The 12175-nt window shown below is 46.5% G+C and overlaps 1 non-coding gene across 1 annotated transcript; it reads left to right on the top strand.

The window, feature by feature from the left end:
- The first annotated feature begins 8262 nt into the window (after positions 1-8262).
- LOC116911870 lies at positions 8263-8378 on the top strand. Its single transcript, XR_004389384.1, has one exon. It is a non-coding gene; the product is annotated as a U5 spliceosomal RNA (small nuclear RNA).
- The last annotated feature ends 3797 nt before the right edge of the window (positions 8379-12175 follow it).

Raw genomic sequence — 12175 nt, 5'->3', positions numbered from 1 at the left:
CCATCTCCCTGGTGCTCCATCACCTGCTCCATCTCCCTGGTGCGCCATTCCCTGCTCCATCTCCCTGGTGCTCCATCCACCTGCTCCATCTCCCTGGTGCTCCATCACCTAGCTCCCAAGAGTCTCCTGGTGCTCCCCATCCCTACTCCATCTCTGGTGCTCCATCACCTGCTCCAGCCCTGGGCTCCATCCCCTGGTGCTCCATTCCCTGCTCCATCTCCCTGGTGCTCATCCTGTTACCATCTCCCTGGTGCTCCATCCTGCTCCATCTCCCTGGTGCTCCATCCCTGCTCCATCTCCCTGGTGCCCATCCCTGCTCCATCTCCCTGGTGCTCCATCCCCCATACCCATCTCCCTGGTGCTCCATCCTACTGTCTCCCCTGGTGCTCCATTCCCTATACCATCTCTCCTGCAGTGTCTTTCCATCACTTTCCTGAGCATCACTGCCCTTCCCCTCCAGTGAATGGATCCCTTCCTCCCAGGGTGCTTTTCATCCTTGTGCACAGGGTTATCTTAGTGTCATAGCATGGCTGTTGCATTGTTTACATGGCTCCTTTGACAGTCCCCAAGAAACTTTTATGTAGTTGTTAACCCAATATTTTCTTTGTATATTTACACAGCTCCATAGACTCTGGGTCTGTGACCAGTGTTCAAATAAAACATATACCTCCTGTAACCTAGCACATTACTCTTTCATATTCGTCCAGTGGCATATCATAGTGTGCATGTGACATATGAAGCAATGGTGCCGTTCAGTTCACCCATGACCTCTTAGATTTGGTGGCTGGTAACTCTCACATCACAGAGGGTCGCTATAATGAGGAAAAGGACATCCTGCAAGCCTGAAGACTGGAGCTCCAATCCAAGGCCTGATACTAATTAGATACAATTGGTTTCCACATTGACTTTCTATCCAGTGAAAAACGTTCCTCCTGCAGTTATTCTGATAGTTGGTTGGCAGATCTCAGATTTACTCTTTTTTTTTTTCTTTTTTTTTTTTTTTATTTTTTTATTTTATGTATTTGAGCTCATTGTTGCTATTTTCAGATGCACGCATGAGGAATCAGATCTCGGCCCTTACAGATGGTTTGAGCCACCATGTGGTTGCTGGGAATTAAACTTTAGGGACCTCTGGAAGAGTCAGTGCTCTTAACCGCAAGCCATCTCCCAGCCCCCTGCCTTTTTAAAAAAAGATTTAATTTATTTTTATGTATATACTGTCACTGTCTTCAGACGCACCAGAAGAGGGCACCAGATCCCATTACAGGCGATTGATAGTTGGGAGCCACCATGTGGTTGCTGGGACTTGAACTCAGGTCCTTTGGAAGAGCAGTCGGTGCTCTTAACCGCTGAGCCATCCCAGTCCCCTCAGGTTTACTCTTGTGTGTGTGAGCGCCTGTGCGCCTCACATGTGCAGATGCCCAAGGAGGCTGGAGGGACCATAGAGCCTCTGGAGCTGCAGGAGCCGGTTCTTGCTCATACGACACCCCCACTGCCAGCCCATAATATACGCAAGTGGGCTAAGTCTATCAATTGGATGTCGTGGCCCAGAATTTTGACCCTTGATATAAAGAGGCAAAGTATTACAGTTTGAAAATAAAATGTCCAATATAGCTTCATGTGTTGCATGCTTAGGCCCTAGCAGTGACACCATTTGGGGTGGTTCTGGAAATTTTAGGAAGTAAGGTCTCATAAGTCACTTTTATTCTTCTATAATAATTGTCGTACCCAAGGTTCACTGCCTCGGTCTGCTAACCTAGGCCTAGACCTGAAAGTCTCTACCCTCCATTCAATCTCATCCAGGCCTAGAATGTTTCCAGCCTCTCAGACTTACTGCTGAATAAAAGCACTCCTTCCCAATTCTTTCTGAACTCTGACTGGCTGATTCAAATCAAGGGTTCCTCTCCACACTGATTCAATCTGTCAGTCTCTAATCTGTCCTCATCCTCTTCCTCCTCCTCCTCCTCTTCCTCCTTCTCCTCCTCTCCTCTTCCTCTCCTCCTCCTCCCTCCTCCTCCTCCTCCTCCTCCTCCTCCTTCTTCTTCTTCTTCTTCTTCTTCTTCTTCTTCTTCTTCTTCTTCCTTCTTCTTCTTCTTCTTCTCTTCTTCTTCTTCTTCTTCACTCTCTCTCTCTCTCTCTCTCTCCTCTCTCTGCTCTCTCTCTCTCTCTCAGCCCCTTATGTAGGTTCCTTTCTTCTCTGTCTTTTGAGGAGTTGGACAGATCTCACTTGTCAAATCTCTCTCTGGTTCATCACTTTGTCTGCCACTCAATTAGACAAACATGTGTGCTTCCTTCTACAAACTCACTTTACCTTCATTGTTTGGGATGAAAAGGTGTGCTGAGGGTGTATCTATTCTAGCCAGAAGGATTAAAGGTATATAAGACTGAGCCACACTTCAACTAAAAAGGTTTTAGTCAATAAATAACACAATCTCGGGTGTTCACAGTGTGATCAAATATCCTGCAACGGGGTCTAGTAAAAGAAAAGAGGAAGAGCAACAGCTGGGAATTCTGATGTCCAACCTGATGAGATTGGTTCCTGGACCAGTCATGTGATCATCCTCCTCCATGTGTCTCTGTGTCTCCTCTGTTTTCCTAAAAGGATATAAATCAGACTGGAATTAGAACCCTTATCTAGCATAGTCCTATTTAAAAGAATTGCATCGGGGGGTGGGAAAAAAAAAAAGAATTGCATCTCCAAATCCCTGTTTCTACATAAAATTGCATCATTGAACATTTAGGATAAGGACTGCGACATACCTTATTGGAAACCACGATTCGTCGCACCAACAGTCATCATCAAATACCTCTTCAAGAATTTTTAAATATATATGCGGGTGTGGGAATGAATACAGGTGAGTGCAGGTGTCCATGGAATCCGGAAGAGGGCATTGAAGTCCCTGGATCCAGAGTCACAAGAAGTTATGTACAATGTGGCTTTCTTTGGGACTGTCAGCTCCCAAATAATGACAGAGACTCAAGCAGGGATCCTGTGAGAAGCAGATTAATGAGTTGTCAGCCATGGTGGGAAGGGGGAGCTTTGATGAAGTACAGTTGCCTTTTTGAGTCATCTATACTCCTATAAGTAATTCCTCACCCGTTCGTGCAAGACTCAGATAAACTCAGTTGTTTGATAAACTGGACTTGCATAGAATCATCTTTGATCTAACATCAATGCCTACCTGGAGTGAATAGACATCTGTTCATATCTCCCCCGGAAGTCACACATTTGTTTCTGGTGTCCAGGTCTGCTGTGGTCTGAATGTTTGTCCCCCTCAAAATCCATATGCTGAAACCTAACACCAACATAATATTTTGAGGGTGTGGCTGTCTAAGAAAAGGTCATAGGGAAGGACCCTCCTTAGTGGGATTCTTACCCCTTTAAAAGAGGTTCCAACGAGGGTTGGGGATTTAGCTCAGTGGTAGAGCGCTTGCCTAGGAAGCGCAAGGCCCTGGGTTCGGTCCCCAGCTCCAAAAAAAAGAAACTAAAAAAAAAAAAAAAAAAAAAAAAAAAAAAAAAAAAAAAAAAAGAGGTTCCAACGAGATACCTCACATCGTCTACCATATGAGGTGAGACAAGAGTTGTGCATCTGAATCGAAATCTGCCAGTGCTTTGATCTAGGATTTCCCACCCTCCAGAAATATGAAAAATAATTCTATTTAAAAACCTGATGGGGATGGGGGGGTCTGGGAAAAAAAAAACCTGAAAGCTAGAGAGATGGTTCAGCAGTTGGGAGCACTGACTGCTCTTCCAGAGGTCCTGAGTTCAATTCTCAGCAACCACATGGTGGCTCACAATCATCTGTAATGGGATCCAATATCCTCTTCTGGTGTGCATGAAGACAGCGACAGTGTACTCATATACATAAAATAAATAAATGAGTATTTTTTTTAATTCCTGAATGGCCCCCCTGGACCTTCATCACCTAAGACCCAGAGAACATGAGAATGTGGGGGAGCTGGCCCCACTCCTCACCTGGGGCAGACTGTCGAGCTGCCCCACCCAGGCTGTAAGAGCAGGAGAGTTGGCCCTGCCCTTCACTGACTGCAGCACTAGGAAGAGTGGGGCCCTGCACCTCACCTGGGCAGCACAGCAGAGGTGGCCCTGGTGATGAAGGTGTGGGTAAGCTGGCCCGGAGGACACGAGAGCAGAAGAGCTGACCCTGCTCCTTGCTGGTTGGAGCCTTGGGTGAATTGAACTCATCCTGGTGGTGAGGACCCAGAAGAGCTGGCAGGCGGACCCAACTCAGCTACCTCCCAGGCCCAGGTTCAGGGCCTTAAGTTGGCCCTCCTGAAGTGGAAACTTCTGGTTTGTTTGGAAAGTCAGTTATATCAAATGACGTTTTGCTGAGGTACACAGGTGAGAGGATGTTTTGCTACAGCAGACATGTGAGAGGGGAAACGTGATGTTTAGAAGGGATGTAAATGTGGCCCCACAGACGGTGGGAGCTGGAGCCACGGTTTGCCTCGCTTCGCCTCGCTAGTCTTCTCTGACCACATGCATGCATTGCTCTGTCTTACACTGTGTTGCTAAGCTTTGCTTGTGGTGACTTCATAGAGGGAAACTTGCCCAAGAAGTTCTCATGGTGTTTCCTGTGGCTTCTTGCCACGTCCATGGACTCTGGCTGATTGATGAGCCTTCTGGTTTCTTCTGGATTGAACTGCCCTTGCTGATTCGAGTTTGGTGTTTGGACTGAGAACAACGAAGATTGGAATCGCTCCAAAGAATTATTCCTAAACAGGTCCTCATCTCCCACATCCTAATGACCTTTCTTCTCCACTGCCCCTGGTGGGTGGTGGGCTAGAGGAGAGGTTGAACCCTTTTAAAGTAGGCTGTAAAAGAATATATGCCTACACCCACCCTAACACCCACCCCTTCTGTGACCTGCTGGGACAGGGGAAAGGGCTGGTCCTGCAGATCCAAAGCTCTAAATCTCCTTGACACAAAACAGAAAGAAGATATCCAGGAGTATCTGTGGTTATCCAGTATAGATAAGTGTAGCACAAACTAGGACCTTAAGACAGACCAATGACTCACAGCAATGAACATTCGCTAAAGATGGGTGCAGAAAAGGGTGTCCTCCCTGACCCCCTGTGACATACTCCAGCTTCCAGGACAAGATCTTTTTTAAATCCTATCTTATTTTATTCTCTTTGGGGAGGGGGGGCTGTGTTTGCAAGGGTGGAGGGCAAATACAAAGCGATGAGGGGATGAGCATGATGTGAAATTCACAAAGAATCAAAACTTTTAAAAGTAAAAAAAAATAATAAAATAAAAATTTAAAAAGCCTTAGTGAACTAAGAGAAGCATACAGTTGCTAACGCTCTAGAGTGAGCAGAAAAAAGCAATGTGCCAAAAATAAGAGACATAACAATAGTAGCAACTTCATAGGGCATCTATGACTTCACAGAGTCATCAGAGCTGGGCCACGTGGTCTCCCTGGCTCTGAACAGCAACAAGAGGTTTCAGATGAAGAATGGCTCATTTACTGGCTTGGACTTCCTGGAAGGACATCCCTGGTCTGTTCTTCTCGAAGAGGCTGTGCTGGTCCATGGCCCATGCTTCAGCAGAGGGTCATGCTGATGTCTGGGGGCCATACTGCCACCAGAGACCAAGCGAAGGTCCTTGGTCCTGATGCTGGAGGCCCTGTGGATGTTCGTGGCCTGTGCCATTCATTGCCAGAAACCACCTAGAAGCTCAGGACCCATGTTTATGCTGACTGCAAGGGCAGGGAAGCTACGTTTGCAGTGGTATCGTGACTGCAGACTCACAGTTGAGAAAGAGAGACACTTCTGTGACAACACCTACCTCCACACACTCCCCCCAAAGTGAAAACATAAAAAGGAAGCCATCAAAGAGAACTTAAAACTTGTGAGACAGGGAGGGATGCTGAAGAGAAGCTCTCCACAGCTGAGGGTGTGCAGGTGAAGGGGGTACAGGTGAAGGACTCAGCTTTCCTTAGGGGCTGCCCCTGGGACTTTCACTCTGCTCCAGTGAGCATACAGACAGCACCAAATGGACTTGATTCTGTGGGTTTGATGTTTTGTTTTGTTTTGATTTTGGTTTCTTCAAGTTTGTTTTGGTTTTTTGTTGTTGTTGTTGTTGTTGTTGGTTTTTTTTTTTTTTTTTTTTGAGACCCAAGGAGGATCCAGCAGACATGGGATGTGAAGTGGAAACTTAAGGGTTCTTTGGAAAGTCAGCCGCATTGGATGGTGTTTGGCTGGGGCAAACACGTGATGGAGTGTTTTCCTGAGGCGCACACAGGTGTGAAAGGCTAAGGCAGACTTGTGTCATGAATCTTTCACTGAAGCAGACACAGGAGAGAGGATGCTCTGCTAAAGCAAACATGTGAAAAGGCACGTGTTAATGGCTTCTTTGCTTATGTGCACATATTAGTCTCCCTCACACTGAATAGTTGAGCTGCATTTGTGAGGACGCCATTGAGAGAAGCACACCAAAAACTTCTGGTGGTGTGCCGCAGTTTCTTGCTGCTTCTGCAGACTCAGGCTGATTGGCAGAGTGATGTCAGCTGAGAAAGACACGCACACGTGCTGAGACAAGACATATGGAGGACATGTGATATTTGGAGGGAATAAATAGGACTCAGCTGACAGCGACCAAGGCTGAGCTTGGCTGGCTGACTTGTGGGTCTCTTCACTGATCTTCACTTCCCTGAGAGAGAGAGGCACAGCTAAGAACTTCTCCTGGTGTTCCTCCTGGTCCCTCCTGCTGACTCAAGCCAAGGCTGAGGCCTAGCTCTCTCTGCTAGGTCATGTCACCGATGTTATAACCCAACTCTACCCTGCCCCTGCTGACCTATGAGCTGAACTGCTGGTTTCCAGACAACACAGGTGAGGGTTGCTCCAAAGAACCTTTCTAAAAAGGTCCACTGCCCAGCCCCCATCCTTTCTTTTCCACTACCTTGGTGGGCAGTGGGCTACAAGGGAGGTTAAAGCATTTTAAAAAATCATCATTAAAAATAGGATTTGAAAAAAATTAAAGATACAATGGGAGGACTGGGGAGTGAGCTTGATCAGGGTACACGACGTGAAATTCCCAAATAATAAAAATATTAGGCTGACAAAAAGAAAGTTGGTGTTTTGTTTTTGTTTTGTTGTTGCTGTTTGTTTTGGGAGGGGGGGCCTGGGGAGAGGGGCTTCAAACAGGGTTTCTCTGTGAAGCCTGACTGACCTGGAACTTGGTGTGAGGACCAGGCTGGCCTCAATTTCAGAGATCCACCTGCCACTACCTCCTGAGTGCTAGTATTAAAGGCGTGTGCCAGCACCGCCACCACTGCCGCCCCTGCATTTGATTTTACTTTAGTCATACGTCCCTAAAACTCACAGTCCTTCCATCTCAGCCTTACCAATGGCGAGAGTTCAGGCATGTGCCACCCCCTGCCAGGCAAAAAAAGATTTCCAATGGAATCAAACCCATCTCCTTCCTTGCTGCGTGGCAAACAGGCAGTCTGCCGCTGAGCTGTATTAAGAGCAAGTGGGATTCTCTTTCACTTTTTGTTTTATTTTTATGTGATGGAGCCAAGAACGAACCTCGTTTCTTCGTGCATGGTAGTCACGTGCTCTATAGTGGGCTCTGCCCCTAAAAGTCATATTTTGATTTTAATTTTTTTCTTCTGTAAATTTTTCTTATGTTTACTTTTTTTTTTTCTCTTATGTAAAGGCCTGGCTGGCCTGGCACTCGCTACGCAAACCAGATAGGCCTCAAATTCAATTATTCCCCTGCCTCTGACTCTGCCTCTACCACCAGTGCTGGAATTATAAACTCACCAAAACCACACTTTGAAATTGGAAGTCGGTTGGGATTTAGCTCAGTGGTAGAGCGCTTGCCTAGGAAGCGCAAGGCCCTGGGTTCGGTCCCAGCTCTGAAAAAAAAAAAAAAAAAATGAAATTGGAAGTCTGCACGCTTGTAAATCTGGCTTTTGTTCTGACCTCTGGTGGCGGCCCAGCGCCTAGCGACATTTGGGACAATTTCAGGGCACTTCCGGAAACGGAGGCGGCCACTCGGCTTCTCGGCGATATTTGCATACCCACAATGCAGTGCGCACAGGCGGTTACATAATTTAAAAGAGTAACGTGCTTTTTTGTTGTTCTGTTTTATTCGTCCTATTCGTTAATGTGATAGAAGCTTCAGAGATTTATCTGATATAAATACAGTAGTCACTGTCTTTGGGAGGTAGTAGTTACCATTGGTGATCTATGAGATAGAGTCGGCCGAGTACTGTACACCAAACATTGTCGGGCATACTCTGGTTTCTCTTCAGATCGTATAAATCTTTCGCCTTTTACTAAAGATTTCCGTGGAGAGGAACAATTCTGAGTCTTAAACCAATTTTTTGAGGCCTTGCTTTTGTAAGGCTACTAATGCTGTTAAAAAGACAGACAATAGGTTTTAGTTCTTTGGTTTGTACCTTGCATAGTGGGGTATCTTGTGTTATCTCACTAGTAGTGTTTGCATGATGTAATTTTTAATTTCTTACTTGTATAAGAAATGGCAAGGGCCTAGAACAGGTAGCTTCTTATCACTCACATATTGGCTAACAGAGTTCTATAGCTCAAAGATCCAACACCCCTTTCTGGCTTCCATTAGCACCAAGCAACGCTCATGTATACAGGCAAGCAGTTAAGAGCACTGACAGCTCTTACAGAGGTCCTGAGATTAAATCCCAGCAACCACATGGTGGCTCACAACCATCTGTAATGGGATCTGATGCCCTCTTCTGGTGTGTCTGAGGACAACGACAGTGTGCTTATATATAATAAATCTTTAAAAAAAGGCTTTTGCTTGCTCATTGTATTTCGCTGCTGTTGCCCCCTTCCCTATCCCTTCTCTCCTCATCCCCCACTTCCCTCCACGTGCTGGTGGTCGGCCTCCTTTGTTCCTCTCCCACTCTTCTCTCTTTAAGCCTCTCCATTTTGGGGGAAAAAAGAAGTGCAGAAGACACTCAAGCAAAAGGGGCAGGTTACCCTCAGGGTTACGGGAGGGACTGGCCCAGGATGCAACATCCCATGCTACCACCACCAAAAGTGAAAATTACCATCAACTAGAGCCTATCCTCCCACCCAAGTCCTTTCCCTTAAGGACAGAGACTATAAGAACAGGTAACAGAGTGGCCAGAAGGTTTAGGGCAGGGACCTCAAACGCCAGGAACGCCCTGGTCTGCTTGGAAGTTCTATCTTCCCCTCAGTCTACGCAGGAGAGGAAGTCGGTTTGACGTTTCTCCCTGCCTAGGACAGTTGAAAACACGGTGGGAACGGGAAGGCTCTTGCATGCCTCCTGGACTGACCAGCTCTTTGCCCTCCTTGTGCCTCACTCTGTTTCTACAAAAAAAGCTCTCAGCAGTGCCCCATCTAGGGCCCACTTGTGCTAGATAGGAGCTCTGCGGGTTCTCTGACAACTCCCACCTGAAACCCTATAACAAATCTCCCTTCTACCTCTCTGGAATTCCTTCTCTGAGTTTGCAACACAAAGGACCTGAAGGTCATGGTTTCCGTGACTCTAGTGGCTGTTGAATTGTCCTGTACCTTAACACTCCAAGGAGCAAGGCAGTTGTCATTTCCAAGGTCACCCCACTTTTCTTTATCATCCTCGATATCATCAACAGGTGAGGACGGGAGTACAGGGAGTTCGAGGTCCAGTCTGGGGTATCTGCCTAAAGGGAAAGTAAATATAAAAACCCAGGATGGACACGCCATGGATAACCTAACACATGAGGCAGAGAACAAGAGTTCATAATAGCATCAGTTCCTTTTCTGTTGCTCCGATAAAATGCCTTGACCAAAGCCAAAGAAAAGTTCGTTTTGGCTTAGGAATCTGGAGGGAGAGTCCATAACCGTAGCGGGAGGCATAGCAACAGGGGCATGGAGCAGAAGGCAGACCACATCTTCACCTTTAACACAAGGCAGAGATAATAAGCCGAGGCAAGGCTATAAACTCTCAAAGCCCACCCCTCAATTGACATCCTTCTACCAACAGGGGCAGACCAAAAGGTTCTGTATCGTTCCCCCACACCGCACCACTAACTACAGACCAAGTGTTCACGTACCCCAGCTCGTGGGGGACATTTCCCACTCAACCCACCACAGTAATGGCATGTGGTTCTTCTATGGAGAACTGTAAGCTTGGGTTGACCTCTAAGGGTTGTTTTACGGTTTACAAATTCAGGATAGACAAGTACTTTGTACACTATGCCACACCAATGACATGTGAGATCATTTTTAGCTCTTTCAGTGTTGGCCTCATCACCTGCTCTCTAGCACCTGATCCATGGCTAAAAATATAATTAAAGGAAAGCCAAAGCAAGACTTCTTGGCTGGGAGAAGAAGGGCCAGATGTCAATAAGGAGCGCCATGGGTCAGAGAACACCCAAGGTCTACTCTACAAGTTTTAGTTAGGGTTCCTATGGCTGTGATAAAACACCACTAGTCAGGATTCTCTAGAGTCACAGAAATCACGGGATGTCCCTATAGATTAAGGCAATTTATTGTAATGACTTACGGTCTGCAGTCCAACTGACCCAACAACGGTCAGCTATGGATGGGAAGTTCAGGAATCTAGTCAGTCCCACGAGGCTCCGTGTGTTTGGCTGGTCTTCTGTAGAAGTAGGTTCCAACAGACGCGCTAGCAAGTAAGTGCAAACAGTTGAAGAAGAGAGACTCTTCCTTCTCCCATGGTTCTTATGGTTCTTATTCCTGCAGAAGGTGTGGCTCAGATTAAAGGTGACCACCACGCCTGAATCTGGAACTTGCTTTGTCCCAGGCTGGCCTTGAACTCAGAGATCTGCTTGCTTCAGTCTCCTGAGATTAATGGTGTGTACTCCCTTGCCTGGGCCTGAGCTTTTCATGGCCGTTATGCCTCAAGATCTCCTTGTCAAGATCCAGGTCAGAAACCTGTGTTCTCCAGCCTCAAGATCTGGATTCTCCGTTTCTGGATGGTAGTTCATTCCAGATGTAGTCGAGTTGACCACCAGGGATAGCCACTACACTCACCAGGACCAAAAGCAACTTGGGGAGGAAAGGATTTATTTCTGACTACAGTGGTAGTCCAACACAAAAGGAAGCCAGGGCAGGAAACTGAACGCTAGAGCTGAAGCAGAAGCTGTAGAGAGTACTGCTTGCTGGTTTGCTCCCTATGGGCTGCTCAGGGCGATCTGCACAGCCGTAGTACCAGCCCTGGTGAGCCGAGCCCTCCCACATCAATCATTAATCAAGAAAATGACCCATGGGCCTGGAGAGATGGCTCAGTGGTTACGAGCACTGACTGCTCTTCCAGAGGTCCTGAGTTCAAATCCCAGCAACCACATGGTGGTTCACAACCATCTGTAATGGGATATGATGCCCTCTTCTGGTGTGTCTGAAGACAGATACAGTTTACTCATATACATAAAATAAATAAATCTTTAAAAAAGAAAGAAAGAAAATGACCCGTGGAGTTGCCTAAAGGCCCATCTTATGGAGACTCTCAATGGAGCTTTCTCTTCCCAGACGACTCCAGCATGGGACAAGTTGACAAGAACACCAATGGGACAACGTACCACAATGCCTTATTTTGGGGGATCACCAGGTGGTCTTACAAGTTTGTAAGATAGTACCTTCTGTAAACTTCCACAGTACTGTCTCGTGTGCTTCTAGGTCATTCTCCAGCAATAAAAACTTTTAACAGGAGTCAAACTCCGTGGTTGCTCAGTCATATAAAATCCTTGTAAAACCTAAAGGAATAAGGACTGCCTGAGAAGCAAGAAAAACAATCGTCACATCGCGTGTGTTTCCATGGAGCGCATTTATTATTAACTATATTTAATTATGAATGTCAATGCCACCTCACTATGATCGGTTGCTTTGTTATCTGTGACAAAAACTGGGTAATCCCAATTGTTCTAAATTATTAAATATGCCCTGAAAATCCAGGAAATTAAGCTCTTTTCTTTGCTCCAAAACTAAAATTGCCCTGAGAGTCCATTTCTCCTCCTGTTTCTGCACATTTCCTTCACTGCCTGGTTGCTTGGGGAGACAAGCAGTTACATCTGCTTCTGGCTGGATGTATGCGTTCTGCCAGGGATCGCGATTCTCTGGGGGTCCGTAGAATGAATGAGAAGAGTGGTTTGATGAGAGACCAAAGGAAAACGCCAGGCAAGAATACACCAGAGAACCCAGGAAT

Source organism: Rattus rattus, chromosome 10, assembly GCF_011064425.1.
Source record: "Rattus rattus isolate New Zealand chromosome 10, Rrattus_CSIRO_v1, whole genome shotgun sequence".
NCBI lineage: Eukaryota > Metazoa > Chordata > Mammalia > Rodentia > Muridae > Rattus > Rattus rattus.
Note: the sequence above shows the minus strand (reverse complement) of the source record. Positions and strands in the feature narration are given on the sequence as shown.